A 17,802-nucleotide genomic window follows, 5' to 3' on the forward strand; every position below is an offset into this window, starting at 1 on the left:
TAGTCTTTGTCTGCCCTTGCAAACAGCATGGTGAACACCTCATCTCTAATCTATCAGTTCTATAAGATGCAGGTGAAACCAAATGTTTGTTTATACTGTAGAAAAGGTAACATAACCCCTTTTTTTTTACTTTCTATCATTAATTATAGTAAACCTTTCCTGCTTTAAGTCAGTTAGACTTGTCTGAATTTGTCATTATTGGATAGTTTGTGCAGGGACTGAAATACGGAAAGGAGCTGGGAGCATGGATCATGTTGAATGTGTAATTTAATGAAAAAGAAAAATTTGCAACATAAACTACACAGGGAGCCAGAGCAAAAATGAGGAACAACAGGGAGGTAACATGATTAAACAGGAGGAACTAGAAAGGAGAAAGCTTTAACCTTGTGAGGGTGAAACTGATAACACAACAATCCTTACTGGATGCTTCTTAATCCAGCAGTATTTAGGAAGAGGTAATCAAAAAATTAAGAGAATCTTTACCTAATATCGCAAATAATCTGACGAATAATTCATGAATTGTCATATGTCGGAAACAAAATGTTATGTCTGTTGATCCATAACAATTAGCTCTTCACAAAATGTTGGATGAGCGCTTTCTAGCACATTTTATTTTTAGTCGCTGGTATATTAGCTTTTATAGCGGAGCAAGCAAATTAAAATGTGCTTGTTCCACATTTTAACCAAGATACATCTGTATCCTTTTTTTTAAAGTTTTTTCCAATAAATGTAAACCATTGTATTAATTAACAGATCTTCCAATAAAAACAATTCAAAGTAGAATTATATCAGGAAAGCACTATTTTTTCTTCTCCAAACACGGGTTGAATAGTTTCCAATCATGCAAAACTGTTTATCAGCTTTCTTGTTTGTTTGCTTTGTTTTGCTTAGCTGTAAGTTCAAATTAAAACTAAATTTCACAGATATAAACAAAAGCATATCCAGGTTGATGGTTTTTCTAACTACAAGCCTGTATATATAATACAGCAACCTAATCTGTGCGATGAAAGGTCCTGGATTAGGTTTACTGATCAGGAGAGGAAGTGGGAAAAGAGCAGCTGTGAAGAGGGTGTGGGCTGATAATATCTTGAGAATTTCAAGAGGTTTATGCTCATTTTCGAACTTCAATTATACAAATGCTTCTACGTCTACTTCAGACAAAGTAGGGAGCAATTTGACAATCTATTGGTCAGTCACACTCTGACTAATAAAAGTAAAAGACAAAATGAAAGCAAAAACAAAACAAAAGGAAATGCAATTAGGATGCCAGTCACAGAGTCTCGGAGTGATTGGTTCTCGGTGATCTGTGTACACTTCAGTTTCTTTGTGCCTGTTTGCAATTTCCTGTGATTGGATGCTTTGAGGTCTTGTCACAGACTGCTGCACTCCAGTTAAAATCCACTTGGCACAGCAGAGATCTGTTCTGTTGTTTGGAATCGAAGCACTGGTTGCACAAGTTCCCAAGTAAGAACAGTTTTGCAGATGCATTGTGTCTCTAAATTCAAAGTCCCCATTTTGTCTTCTGTTCATGCAAATAACCAATGTTCAATGAGAGTAATAATCATCTTAGGATGACACATTTGATGGATGTTTCTCCAACTCTGACAGAGGCTGCAGCGCAGACGTTTAGGAGTTGTCGATGTAATTCCAAAATGCATGAAAACCACGAGACTTGTCATTCAGGAACATCCCATGCTACCCTGGCGTAATAAAATCTTTGTCTTGTTTTACTAGTTGCTCTGCCCTACATCTCACTTAGCCACATGTACAGGCACTTTATGATTTGGAGGTAAGTATTGAATTTATTCCTGCTTAATCCCACCTTTTGTGAATTCAATACTTTGCAAAGAAACACATTTGACAGAAAAGAGGACAAAACTACCCTGTAAGTGGAAGAAACTTGAAACTCCAGCAGAACCTGGCTCAAGACCAGCAGCCATCTGCCACCACCAACTGGGGATTTGAAAAGGCAGAGCAGAGACAGAAAAGAAACAGAAGGACTGATGTAGAAGTACTTTATAACTTTAAAAAAGTGAAAAGCTAATAACAGGAGAGGAAAAAAGTGTAGTTGTTGGCAACCATAGCTCAGCTGACGCCATCGTCTGAGTTGGCACCACAGCCAAAAAGCCAGACCAGATGTAGCTTTTAAGGATACAATTAAAAAACCTGAAAGAAAACAAAACGTTAATAGCTGAAGTAAAGTGGTAAAGTGGGGAAAAATAGTCAGTTTATCCTCTGGTAGCAGAAGCCCATAACAGTGTAACTACAGAGTTAGTTGAAAAAAGGTCAAATCAGAGAGAAATTTCTTTTTGGACTGCAGAACTCATTTTGGATCAACTGAAGACTTTAAACTGTATTTTATAAAAAACAATTACAATAGTCCAGCCTTGAAATAACAAGCGCCTGCTGAAGTCTCATTCCTGATCCTCAGAGATCTGCTCATTCCTTGTCGAGTTTTCTTCTTCCTCCTGTGAAACTCTCCTTAAGCCTCCTTGCTGTTTCTCTGACAGCCTTCCTGGAAGACACAATCGAAAGCCCTCACCAGCTCGCTATAACATTCACTCAGAACCTCCAATACCTTCTCCACCGTACCAACTGTGGAACTTGGCGGTGGTAATGTGACGGTCTGGGCTTTCTTGCTGAAATTGATTGAACCATAAATTCTACAAAATTATGAAGGAAGACATCAATCCATCAGGACCTTATACAGAAACACACATGGATTATGCAAAATGACAAAGATCCAAAACTCATCAGCAATTCCACCTCTGAATAGAGGAAGGCTTTGAAGAGGCATTGTCAAAGTTTGGAGTAAAATCCAATTGAGATGCTGTGGCTTGACCCTAAGCAGGTCTTTTAGGCTCAAACCCACCAGGACGGCAAAACTGAAAAGAAGTATGTAAATAATTATGGGAAAAATTGTAAAACCATTTGCCAGTTATAACCAATCCTTTACTCCAATGGGTGGCACAACGAAGGGGCAGTCACGTCCTCACATAAAACAGCCGTCTTTGTCACACAAGCAATATTTATTATTCATTTATTTTGTTTTAATTGTTTAAAGAGGTGAGTTACGACAAACAAATTCTATAATGGCTTAATAGGACAGATCAAGAGTCATCATTAGACAGTCGACACAAAGAATGGTTGAACAAGCATTTAAACTTTTTGTTACTTAAATGTACTTGACTTGACAAAAAAAATAATAAACACCTGAGATTATTCTTATTAGACGTCTTCTATGTGAGACCATTTAGACTAAGTAGGATTTAAAACATTTGTTCACAACACTGAACAGACTAATGCCTTTTCGATGGATAGCTTATTAGACATCATCATGTTGCTCATGACTGTGTATCTGATCTTATTTCCATGCAACTGGGTTTGATTATTCATCAAAGCTCAAATATTAAGAGGGAGTGTAAACCTTAAGTGGCCTATTGTCATTAAGTGAACAGCAAGAGAATCTAACTGGGGATATAAAACACTTTGGCACATCTCTTTGGTGTGAAATATATCCTCGTGCTTGTGCCTCGAATGAAGCACTCGCAGCACTCTCACTACAAATCTATCATTTCAGCAGCAGCCCATGAGAAATCCATCTTGTCATATTTCCCCCCCCCCCTTCTCGCCTCAGCCTGAGAGTGTGGGAGGAGTGCAGAGGAACCTTGCATTAATGCCTCTTGCTTTTCAAACGGGAGCCCATCGACTGGGGATATGTGTTCATTTCATTTGCTTTATATCTAACTCAGAAGGAGGATATGGGGAGTGCAGGGATTAGCAGACAGACACACGCTGTAAGGATGTCTGTCTGACTCTGTTGACTCTGTGGGATCCCAGTAGACTCTATGCACACTTGTACGAGGGCAGAAAGGGGAGAAATGAGGCAGCGGAAGATTTTTTTTTTTTTTTTTAAACATGCACATAGCCTCATTCTCATCTGAATATACGTTAATCATATTTGTACCTCTAGTAATGCCTGCACACTTACACTCCCGACGGAAGGAATCCACATAATTTAAAAGGAAGCACAATGTGATAGTTTTTATAGCTGCCTTAATATTAAAGGGATTATAAAGAAGGCTTCAGAAAATTAGATGAAATCCCACCAAAATGCTGAGTAAAAAAAAAAAAAAAAAAAACTTCCAGGTGTGTGAAGGTGTGTGAAACTGGAAATTCAAAGAGAAATATATCAAAATGTAACAGCAAGATATTTTTAGGTCAGCATGTTGGATTCAGTTCTCTGTTCCTGATCATTTTTGTGTTTTACCTGCTCGCAAATGCACTTTGCATAACGGCGGTACAGATGTTTCCTATGCATAATTCAGCACATAAACACTAGTTTCAGATAATCAGCACAACAAAACAACAAAAACAAAAAAATAATGTATGCAGAGAGGAAGACATTATGCAAAAATATGCACAAAAAAATATGCTTCACCAAGTTACGTTTTCAAGCCCTTTTTAGAGCCAAATGTACCCATGTTGTGCATAATGGCGTGTTTCTAATAAAAAGGGTAAGTGCAGGATATTTTAAGTGAGGTTTTGCAGAGCAGAAACATGTGACTTCTCACTTTTAGTATAACTGTCTTTACATCTTCATTTAGTATACATCTAGATTAGCTGGTTCTGTGAGTGAAAGCCATCAACTAGTGTAAGCAGAGCCAAGACCAAAGCGGTCTGGCATTTTCTCAAAACATTTCTCACAATCATTACAGTTTGAATATGATTTACAGATTTTCCTGAACCTTTCAAGAAAAAAAAAACTGCCTGTTCTGAATGTTGTCTAAACAAAGACTAATTAAGTATAGACTGAACAACAGACTGAAGTGTCTGACTGGAGATAAAAACGTGTTCACGTTTCTATACACTTGACTTTGCTTCACGTGTGTAAAAATCTTGAGTTTGAATGAGCGCAGCTGTTCTGTTAGAGACCCATGTGGGTGCAGGTGGCAGATATGGCCAGATTTTCCTCTGATATCCGTGAGGCTGGGCTCAGCTGTGATGCAGCAATACACCCAGCGACGGGTTCAGCTCGGCCTATTCATACATCACTCTCACAGTTGGACGATCCTGTCATTTGTAAGGATGCGCTCCGGTAACTAGCTCGTCTCCAGAGCCACTCCAGTGCCGGGTACGCCACTCGGCACAACAACATCAATATGACGCCGGCGGGACTCTTTGGAGTCGAAAGTGTGACAGCCTTCAGCAGCGCCTTTTCATGTATTTTTATCTCTGTAATTGGGTTTTATTTGCGCATTCATCTTTCTTTTTGAGCACGTGTGCGCATGTCGTGTTCGGGCGTGATCATGCGAGTGAGTGTCTGTGCAGTCCGCGATTGAGTGGGTGGGCTTTCGGGGCTGAGATTAAAAGCTTTGGGATGAGAAGTACAAGCCCTCCTTTTACTCTCTTTCTCTTTCTCTTTCTCTCTCTCTCTGCCTGAGATTTAGGTGCAATCTTCTTCTGGGGCTCAGCAGGACCTGGAAACGGAAGCCGGTAATCTCAACTATTGATTTGGTGCCTGAATCGAAAGGTCAGCAACCTCTCTCCCAACATCTGATGAAGACCCCGAACCACCATTTTCTTTAGGAAAGAGCCGGAGCATCTGAATATTGAGCTCTGATTTCATCGCCACATACAGTGAAGTTTAATGTAATCGAATGTCATCATTAATTTACAAGAAAACTTGTTTAAGCCATTTATTATACACAAGTGAAAAGGGAGCAGGAAGGGAAGAAATAAAATAAAAATAGAAAATAAAATAACATTTATTTTGTAATTATTATTATTATGATACAAACATGCCTCTTTCTCAATAATTGCAAAATACATTTTTAGGAGCATATGCAGTACATTAAATATAAACCGTTCTCCTCATTACCAACTCAAGAGATAATAAGCCTTTATTTAATGTTTTGAATTGATTTAGAGTACAGCATCCCTCCTCCCCCAGTCCCCACCCCACTCCAACTCCTCATTCAATCTTCCACAATTTCAGTTCATGCACCAAAATGCACATTAGTTTCAAAGTATTATGCACAGTTTTACTTTTGAAATCGTTCTTCCTTCTGTTGTTTATGTCACTTGAGGTTAGTACAACTTTTTAAAATCTGAGCAATGGTCTCTTTATGGCTTTAAACATTTCTAATAGCTTTTTAACTTAACCAAATCCTGTACTTTCAAGATATTTGACTGAATAACGAGTTTATCTAGCATTCACTTCATAGAAAATTTATTCTGTGTTACAAACAAAGGTTTAGTGTTGGTCTTATGAGACAACAAATGAATGGCATAATATCTGGAGTGTAGAAGTCCAACACTTTTTGCACGGTGTTTGTTAAAAGCAGCAGCTTTAATACAGCTGCTTCACAAAGCAGCTCCTTTTCAGGGAGTCAACTTTGGGTGTGCAGCTGCTCTGTACTGGACCCACCATAAAACTCCACATGCCATACATAAAACATTCTCCTTCAGTATAGGCGGTCTGGTGAAGCTGCAAAATTCCTCCCCCACTCTGCTTATCTATGCTGCCACTGCTGCTACCTGCTCTGCATACTGCCCACTTCTCCTATCCACCCCTGCATCCACCCTGTGGGCTTCAAGGCCAGGATTTCTCAGCACTTCTTGCAAACTTGGAAAACATTTCAGCAGGAGTGAAGGGGTAATACTTTTAAACACCCTAATAATGATTCTTATTTAACCGAAAAAGCAGGAAAAATCAACAAGCTCAGGATAAAGTACAACCTGAAAACACTGTCAGTCCATCATGAGGTGAACTGATGTTATGTCAGCTGAAGTTAACATGTTAGCGATTTAATCCTCATTATTGTCCTCCGTGGTTGTTGTTTTTCTGTCCCGCTTCTATCTGGACTGAACTGGAGAGCTCCTTCAGTGACAGACTTCTGCATCACACAAAAGATTTTGCAGATTGTTCCTCCTGCCAAACTCTATAACCATCACAGGTCGGAGCAGTATTTGCACAGTTTTTCTCATTTCAAGTAACATTTCTGCTGGTATTTGCAAAGCTCTGGAGTTTGCACAATTTTTTGTTTGTATTATTTCACATTTTGCACATTTCTGAAATTATCCCATACAGCTACACATTCCTTTGTGTTTCATATTGTAATTTCCAGTATATTATTCTGAATTACTTTCTATTATTTTGTCCGCTGCATCCAATTTGCCTCAAATGTAGTTAGTAATCCCAAAGGAAAAGTAAATGCTTCTTTAAGTAGTAATATTAAACTTTCTTGAAAGAGATGTTGTAGATCGTGATGATTGGTAAGGATCTCTCCTGTTGTATGATGGGGAATCCCAATGTTTTTTATCAACATGTCCTTAGCTCTGATATTGCTACCCAAACAGATGATGGAAGAAAAGATTGGACTTTCCACAACCGATTAATAGATAACAGATATTTAGAAGCATTTTGCTGCAAACATTGAAGGACTTAAGCTTCTTACAGTCTGGCAATAGTAGTAACATGCTGAGGGTTTGCTTTACTTTATAGAAACAGGAAAGCTGGTAAGAGTTGGTAGGAGTATAGATGAGACTAAATACAACACAAAAGACTGGAGTATAGATTCCTTTGCAGCAAGCCCATGTTTGACAGTAGCTTAGTCAAGGTCCAGAACTAAATCCAATTGAGGATCAAAAAGAAAACTTGAAAATCGATGTCAATAAATACTCTTAATTGTATCTGGCTGAAATTTAGCTATTCTGAAACAAGGAACTGGAGGAAATGCCTTTTTTCTGAGCTGAGTTGCCATATTTTGCTGATTCATCCTCTCAGCCTTCACACAGTAATAAACTGACGGTCAGTGCATCGGTGCAGACGTAAAATCGCTTGAAAGCATTTAGGCTTTCTGCTTTACGGTTTATAAAGTACTTTTCCTGTCATTGAAGCACAAATGGCAGTCTCTTTCTTTTTTAAGTCTCCAGTTGTATATTTTTAGCTCTCATCTACAGTTGCCCAGCTGTGAATGATGAGCTTAAAATACATTCTTTGAAAAGATGATTCAGCCAAGTGAGGCAGTTCTGGGGGTTTTTTCACTTCGCTGTGAGTTTTAGGCAGTTTTGTGAAAGGTTGGCTTTAAAATCAGTGGTGGATCTTTAGTGCACATCCAGTGCTTTTTCCAGTGCTTGTGCAGCCCTCTAGGACATGCCACACTGGGCAGTGCCCCTATCAATGACAATCACCATCCGAGAATGTAAACGATTGCTATTTCACAAAAAGTGCCTTTGTTGGACGTATGGCATTAAAATTTTTCTCCTCCCTGAGACATCCGCATCATTAATATCCCCAGGGACAAGGCCTGTTTGCAAGAAGACCCAATGTTGTTATCTACATCCATAACAACACTCATTACTGTGACATTTTGCAACGTTTTGCAACGCTTTTCCGGAGAACAGATGATTTCGTCTTCCTGAATTCAATTATGCACACCTTCAAGACCTTTTTGTAGCAGTGTTTTGACAGGAAATTCTTTAAAAAAACATATTTAATCACAAATTCAGGAATTTGTAGTTATCCAGATAGAAGTCGTATGAAAGTGGGAAAACATGCAGTGATGAGCCTTAAGGAGGGTGTAGATTGTGTGGCTCATGTGCTAAAACTTGATGCAGCCTCTTACTTGCCTTAATGACTGATAAAAACATACTGTTCACCTTGGAGTGGACAGCAGCTCCCAATGTAGCCATTTAGTGCTGAAAAGTATGTGTTTAATTCCCTTCCTGTTCAGGCTTCTCTTTGCTTTGTAGCACACACAAAAAAGAAGCAATGTCCAACACGTCAATATGTCAGTGCAAGTATTTTCGCAGTTCAGTTTCTTTTGTGATTATTATTTTAACACAAAATTCAAGCCACTCTGTGTAATAAAAATTTCAGATGGAAGTTTAACTGAACACTAACTACTTAACCTCGCAGTCTAAACCGTGTGTTACTCGCTAAAAGCCTGGCAACAGCTGCCTTTGTGGACAAAAGTGATAATTGCACAATTTCGCCCCTCCCCTTTTAACAGTGAAGAGTTCAGCATCGCCTTCATCAGCTGTCCAAGCAATAAATACAAAATTACCAGGTTCAAGGTAGTCATTTTTCTGTCCGTAACACCATAAAATCCTGCTTTGGCCAAGAGAAAATGTATAAACCACTGTTTTTATTCGCTTTGTTATCACTCGGCTGCTTATTTTTAGATAGAATGACTTGTTTTCTCATTCAATAGATGTGGGGAAAGATAATAAGGGAAATTTACTTGAAGCAAGGGTAGAACTATATATTTTACTCAACAAAATGCATTAAAAGGTCAATTTCTAGTAGAGGCATTGACAAAAGTATTATTTTTCTGATTCAGGAAGGACAGAAATTATAATAATCATTTTCACCTGACTTCCCTCATAGTGTAGTCCCAAACAAACAACATGTGATTGAAATAGGAATAGATTCAACATAGGTTCAAAATAGATTAAAAAAAAAGCAGCCTAAGAAAATATGTGGCTTTGAGGACATAATGCTCCAGTGTTGCTTTTGTTGTGAATAACACTTTTGATCCTTGTTGCTAAATAATTTAAAGATTGAACCATTATTACTTCTTTGAACAGCGCTCTGCTGATTGATGTTAATATTCTTCTCTTGCGCATGTGGGTCACTTTGAGGTTGTAAAAAAAAAATCAGAATTGGGACTTATACTTTTCAATAAGCTTTTCTCAGATTCCTGGGGGAGAAATTTTCTTTTGTCTTTACTCTGTAATGGTAGACAGGAATACTTACTACCCAATTACCAATACTTTATTCTACAATCACTGGAGATGCTCTCGCTGGACTCCATTTCAAATCATGTGATTGTGAGACAACCAGAACCAATTGGCTGGACATCGGATGCATTAGATCAGTCATTTTATAGTGGGCGAATATCTATGTAATCTCTTATTTTCTTATTTGTCATTATTTTTGTAAAAAATCAGTTTTCACTTTGGGTTTTATGATTTTGGTTTTCATTGTAAAAGCAATGAGAGGGTCAAACATCTAAAGGGGTAAATACTTTTAACAAACACTGTGGTGATGATGAATGTTTTTGTGCTTCATGAAATAGAAGTACTGCAATTGAATTTGACCAGACAGAAGGATATGATATCAATCATTCTTTTGCAGTGCTGAGCGATGACTAATAGAAATAAATGATGGAACTTCCTGCCGTATCACACAAGATGAAATCCCCCCAATCATTGTCAAAAACATATTTTCCAAAAGGCCTCAGTCATTCCAGGAAGTTACCTACCTGTGTGGAAGAATAACAAGGCAAATGGAAAAGTAAACAGCTGAAGGTGTCGAGAGCTTTAGGGGAGATTATTCAGGTAGCTGGTCCCATATGCATCAATATCTGTCAGTCCAGAAGCGGTGTGCTTCTCCTAAGCCCTCCTTCTGGGGATCCCTACTCCGTTCCAAATGTGCTGAGCTTATTTTGCACCTTTTAAACATGAGTGGGAGAGAGATAAGTGCGCACTTGCGGGAGTTTATATCAAATTTTATTATATATTCCTAAAGGAAAATACACATCAGCTGATTAGCAAAGGCTTGAAAAACATGTGGCTGGAATTTGTGTTAATCAAACTTTTGACAGCCTTCAGTTGTTTGTATTTCCATGCGTGAAATGTGAAAATGCCACACGGTAATCTTGATATGCACAGAATGCAAGAGTGTATCTGAAAATGGGATAGCACAACAGCCCTGGTGCTCTTTGGTGAATTTTAATAACCCTCCACTGTTCCACAGTGGAGTTATTGACTGTTTCCGTCAAAACTGACACAGCAGGAAAAAAAGACAATATTTTTCAAAGTCTTCTGCATGTGTAAATTGATTGCCAATTAGGAAAGCACCCAGCCGTCTCTTGGTCCAGGCTTAGAGACCCACATTGATGCCTCGGGCCTTTGTGCATAGTTTTTTTATTCTTTTTTTTGTGTGTGTTTGTGGTAATTTGTAGGCAAAGAAATGAAACATTCTGTTATTTGTACTCTAGTATTCTCTCACAGTGAGCTGCTCTGTGAATGTTAAGCATTACTGCTGTATCCAGGATGGATAGACACCCCTGAGCAACAGAGGACTTTTCCATCCAATCTGGGATCAATTTACCTCTTCTCTCCTCCCAACATTTCACCATCTGAAATTGAAAATAGCAGACATAAACTGAGGATCGAGATGGTGGGCAACACTTATCTATCTATCTATCTATCTATCTATCTATCTATCTATCTATCTATCTATCTATCTATCTATCTATCTATCTATCTATCTATCTATCTATCTATCTATCTATCTATCTATCTATCTATCTATCTATCTATCTATCTATCTATCCATCCATCCATCCATCCATCCATCCATCCATCCATCCATCCATCCATCCATCCATCCATCCATCCATCCATCCATCCATCCATCCATCCATCCATCCATCCATCCATCCATCCATCTATCTATCTATCTATCTATCTATCTATCTATCTATCTATCTATCTATCTATCTATCTATCTATCATCTGTCTGTCTGTCTGTCTGTCTGTCTGTCTTGTTTTATGTCAGAGGTTTACTTATTAATATCTTCAAAAACAGACATTTGCATACAACATTGCTCCCTCTTTAAAAAAAAATACAGAAATCCGGGTTATTTGGAGGCAGACTCATGAATGTGTTTTACAAACCCTTTAAACATTGTTTTCTTCTTTGATTCAATGGGGAAATGAACAAATATCTCAGCAAAAGAGGTGCAGAGGTCAAGTCGGAACAATTTCTAGATGCTTGAAGGTACCGAGTTCATCTTTTCAAACAGTTATGCACAGGTACAGATATTCTGCTCCAAAAGAAAATGGATTTTTACTCAAAATGTCTAGATGTACCCTAAAGAAAACCCTTGTGAAGATGCTGCCTAACGCTGGAAAGATGGCGTCATGATCCAGATGATCATGCTCTGCAGCAACGTGGACTGAAAGGCCACTCTGTGTGGAAGAAGTCGTTACTCCAAAAGAAGCATGAAAAAGTCAGATTAAAATGTGAAAATGCAGGTGCAAAGACATTCATCATTTCATTCTGGAGACCAAGATAGAGAGATTACATACAATTATCAATGGGAGACTCTCTAAAAACCTCACAGCAAACACTAATTGTTTTTTTTATTGTTGTTGTTTTGTCTACTTGACTGTGGAGACTGTAAATTTGCCAAACAATAAATGATGTTCGACAAACAAAGTCAATCTGAGTCTTTTTATGTACAAATGACAACATCTGCATGTAGACTGAGGAAGATCTTTGTTTCTGTCCTCTGCATTTCCATGCCAAGGCTGGATGAATAAAGCTGGGATAAGATTTTGCCTCAAGCAGAGCATTTTTATTTTATTTTTATTTTTTGGGGGGGTTCTGGAGATGTATTGATGGATCTGGGCTTCATCTGCTGTAATATAGAAATTGTGAGCTTCGTTCATCAGCTGAAGAGACTGGCAGCAGAGCAACAGCGGTCGCTCTTAGCATACCTCATGGACACTTTCCTTTCTGCAATGTTTCAGATCTGGACTATGAAAAGACGGAGTGTAAATAAAAACCAGTACAGATCCTGATTTTAGGGCTTGTGTGGCATTGAGCCTAATGATTTTTTCCTGCTTCATTGCTCATAAGCAGATCATGATTTCTCTGTTGGTACAAAGGCGTCTGACAGGCATCTGAAATGGAGAACAAGCTGGATGAAAGGAAACTTTACCCTGTTTTTATTTTGAAATTCCTAAGAGCGCTTCATGGCATTTTTCCCAGACTTACTTTGATTGTGTGGTTCAGCAAGTGAGAGACGAGACAAATCGAGATGAATGTTTACTGAAATCAGGTTATAGACACAGACAGCAGATGCATTACATTTTGTCTCGTTTTTATTGGCTGAACAAATGCAATTTAGCAAATACTTTTGAAATGCAATGAGAAAGTAACATAAAAGAACGCTTAGGAAACAGAATATTTCTGCAGTCTGTGTAATGATTTCCGTAGCAAATAAACAAAATAAATATCAGGAAATATGAGGAGAAAAAATATATTTTGTAATGTTTTTTCATTGTCTTAAATAAAGAATTGATGACATGCATTAAAACATAACAATTTTCATGGAATGAGAGTTTAAATATGAATTTGTGTCCAGATTTTATAATCTTTCAGAAATTTTAGAGTAGAAATAAAAAGGAGAAGAAATTTTAAATCTCTTGACTGCTTTTGATCCATCCAGCCTTCTCAGATCTGTTTCTGTTACTCTTCGCTTTCTATTTATTACCATGATCGATGCAAAAATATCGATCCTGGTGATCCTTGTTGCTAAATAATTTAAAGATTGAACCATTATTACTTCAATCTTTAAATTAAAAGTAATTAACTGTGAGCCAGTTAATTACTTTTCAACAGGAAAGTAATTAACTGGCTCACACTCAGAATCGAACTAAGAACCAGAATCAAAACCTTTGATTGTTTTGCACAAAATTAGACAAATAATACACAAGGTATGATGCAAACAAAATGGCATATTGCAAACTTATCTTAAGTAGGTGATGAGTTCTGGCTATGACCCATTTTGATTCTCTGCTTCTGTTTGACTCCAAACACAGGAAAGCTTTTCTGCTGCAAAACTTCCAAATAAAGGAAAAGTCAAAAGAGACTGATGATCAGTGAATCTGAGGTAGATCTTGGTTATAAGTCATGCTACATAGGCAAAAAAAAATAATTTCTAAAAAAAGAAGCTATGCAGGTCAAAGGTCAAATGATAAAATGCACTACATATGGAGATTTTGACTCAATCAGGCTGACATTATTTTATTTATCCATTAATCTGCGTAGGATAAACCCAAACGACCTGATAGGTTACAGAATGGTAAATTAAAAAGCTATAAAGTTACACAATGGCAGACATTGAGGCAAGTGGGAAACGCATGATAGAAGACAAAAAGCATCATCTGCTACTGAAGGGTCTCTTTTTTTTCTTTTTATCCACTCTTCCTCTTAGAAAGCTATCTCACTTACTGTGTGTTTACCAGCACAGGGACGTGTTGCTTATTTTGAGTAATACAGTCAATGTTTTCTTGACAGATAAGGCTTGTTCAGATTGTGCAAGTGGTGAGACAGCACAGCTGAACCCGTTTGTTTCAGATGAAGGATCGGGCCCCGGGGATCGGTTGGTCATCTGCTTCGCTCCTCCCCGAGTTTGTTTCCCAGGGCTAATAAATCAAGACAGATTGAAGCTCCAATCCGCTGGGAAAATCCCATTTAATTTAGAGTAAATGAAAATAAAGAGACTATTTTTCCTCCTCCACATTCTCTCCTCCTTACTTGGAGGTAAATTTATTTTGGGGTTTTCTTCGGTCATAACACTGAGTGTTAGTATTGTTTTTAATGAAAAGATAAAAGGAACAATCTGCAACAATTAGGTAATATCAAAGATGAACAAAAGTGCAACTTTGTTCATCTGTCCAATAGAAAACTGACCCACTTAGCTCAATGTGTATAAAGATTCATTGAACAGCTTAGAGTAGGTCTGGGAGCTACACAAAACATTAAATTTGTTTTACTCAAAGTCAATGTTAGACATTACTCGAAATCTCATTATCATAATGACATTTTAGTTTAATTTTCTGCCTATTTTTTTCTCTTTTCAGGAGTTTAAATCCAAGTAAGCTTCTTCTTGCCACGCCCCTGAACGCAACGTTTACAGTGAAAACGGCCGCAAAAAAATACCCAAATATACAACCATACACTCAATAAGAATGCTCAATCTGAATTCTGGATGGTAAGTCAATAATAAAACACTTGTTTTTTCCAGCAGCCATTGTACAGCAGTAAAAACAGCTGAGCAAACGTGACCTGGTGGTTCATAAGGTACCGGGGCCTTTATATGGGCTGTTAGGTTCAGCGCATCACAAGCTTTTAGTTTTAATTTACTTTCTTTGTGTCACTTTTGACATGATAAATACACAATTGACCGGTGTCTGTATTAACCAGAAGCTAAGTCAGTCAGTTGAGAGTCACAATTTTAAAAATATATTTTAGTTTTGGCTACTTGCTCAAACATCTCCATTCAAATGAAATTCTTTCTGTGTCATAATATACCCATTTCTACTTTTTTTATACATAACAAAAAGCTTGAGTAGTTTTTTTTTTCCTCCCCTTTGATGTGAAGAAAGATTGAGGCTCTGCTTTTGGGAGGAAGGCAAGTGAACAAATGATTTCAGATGAAGGGATTGAGAAATTTTCTGTCTTTTTGTGAAATATTTCACACCTGATTAAAAGTGACAAAGCTATCATTCAGCATGGCAAGAAGACACGTTTCTATTCATGCACACACACAGGGACCATATGTGCATTTGGCCCTCATTTTCTCACCATTTTATACAGTAAATCTTTACACGGGCATGACTAACAGAATTAAATCAGCCGTAATTGGACTGCCTGTTGGGAAGATAATCAGGACTAATACGGTATCCAAATATTTTCTTGAAACCACATTTGATACGCTTGCAGTTTTTAAATCACGGTACATTAATTAGATGGTTGGTAATGTTTCATTGTGGATTTTATGTCCTGCAATGCTGGTGCTATGAAATTAAATGTTTTACAATAAACTACAGTGTACAGCTTACCTGCAAAAATCTTTGAATATTCTGTGTTTTCCATCAGAGCATTTTAAGAGGAACTAAAGTTAAAGCTAATTTTATTATTATTATTATTATTATTATTATTATTATTATTATTATTATTATTATTATTATTATTATTATTATTATTATTATTATTAAGATGCAATGAAGATTTGCATATTTGACCAGAATTTAACTCTCATAGTCACAAATCAGTTTGTTTAAATGGTCAGTAAATACCTAAACATACAATTATAACATAATATTTCATTAAATAAATGTTATACCTATATTTTATATTTATAAATCATAACCAAAGATGTGTGAAAACTATAAAAGAAATCTTTGAATTTAACCAGCCTGAGTTTTCCTTTTCAAGGTTTGATCCTCTCACAGGAATGGATTTAAAGGATTAGCATTTTGGGTGAAATGTGTTTCCTTTAGCCTACATTTAAGATCTTAGCATTGGAAATTTCTTTAATTATTACACTCTTAACCTCAAAGCCGTCTGGGTAAAACTTGAGAAGCAAAACTAGGCCTCTACCAAAGGAGCAGAAATAATTCAAGCAAAAGAGTTAAACCGACGTAGGGGATTACATGATTCCCACAGCTGCCGCAGGACTTGGGAAAGAATTCACATTTATTACAGTGTCGTTTTTTAACTTTATTGCATCCTTGGAGCTGGGCTCGGTATCGTTTGCCTGGAAAGGTGTGTTTTTTTGTGAGATTAAAAATCTTCACATGGATCATGAAAATATGGAAGGCATATTATGGAGATTCTGGGTCATTCTGAGAAAAACTTAATCTGATTTTGATTCAAATGAACAAAATATTAGTGTAAAAACAGACTTATGAGCCAAATGAAGGATCCAGGTTTTTTATTTCAACTTCCCTTACAACCACAACATGTATAGCATTGGCTTGAAGTTATTTGTGTCACATCCTTACTCTTCTGAAACCTTTGGGTGCTTGGTCTCAGTTTATTTCATCTACTGTATAATTATCAAAAGTTAACAGGGTAACTATCACAATTTACAACCTAAAAATTTTTTTAAAAGGAAACATTTCTGGAGAGGAAATTATATTTTCCGTCTGATAAGGTCACTTCATTGTAAATTGCGAGTTGCTTGGGTCAGTTGCAGTGCCAACAAAACCTAATTTTTAAGTTAATTTTTAGGTTGAAACATCATTTTTCCCTTTTCCTAAATTTTAAAATAAAATATAATTAAATTTTCATTCACAAGTTTAATGGCTACATGTGCCATTAAAATAGAAATGGTGTCATTACAAAAGCAAAAGGTCTCATTTCAGGTATTTGTTCGGAGTTATTGATGATGACACCCAGTTATTAACTGCTGCCTTAATTTCCTGTTTCCACTCCAAAGTTACTCCCCTGGTCGCCAGTCGCCTTTTCTTGTACTGAAACAAAAATCTGGCAATTAGCTCTTATCTCCTTCTTCTGCAGACAATAGCTGGCATTGAAATGGGTTCATGGTTCACGGCTGCGCGGCTTTTAATCACAACCCTGAACGCTAGCCATTAGGAGGGAGAAAGGGGGAAGGGACCAGCAGCTGTGCTTAAACTCACCCAGTTCATAACAGTGCCCACATGGTCATTATATGACATTCATCTTGTGGGGCTGTAGTTGCTAACAAAGCACTCTTATTAACAACAGGGATCAAAAGAGTGCATTAGCAGTGGACAGCTTTCCCATCGTGCTGATGAGTGAGGTTATCAAGTCTTCAAGGCTGCATCAAGGCAGATGCTCAAACACTGAATCCTGCGGGACATTAAATGAACGTAGGTGTCACATGTTCTTAGTGATGTACTGATAACAGTGATATAATTATTTCTTAAGTTCTTTTTTGTTTGTTTTGTTTTCCCAGTGCTGTTATCTGTTTTGGGTCACTACAAGAAGTGATCTTCTTCATGTCATTTATCACAGTTCAAGCCTACAGGAAGAGGAAGGGACTATAATTAGCAACACAGACAGCTGCAGCTTCCTCGTTGAAATCTGTTTGTTTCCAAATGTGTTCATATAGAAACAATCCCCTGCTAAGAGATTGAACTGTGTCCTTTTTATTTTGTGAGGATCAGTGAGTAACATATGTTTGCAATAGTGTTTTTTTAAGTGATTTTGTGCTTGGCAATAACAAA

Source organism: Poeciliopsis prolifica, unplaced genomic scaffold (assembly GCF_027474105.1).
Source record: "Poeciliopsis prolifica strain line A6 unplaced genomic scaffold, Auburn_PproV2 SCAFFOLD020, whole genome shotgun sequence".
NCBI lineage: Eukaryota > Metazoa > Chordata > Actinopteri > Cyprinodontiformes > Poeciliidae > Poeciliopsis > Poeciliopsis prolifica.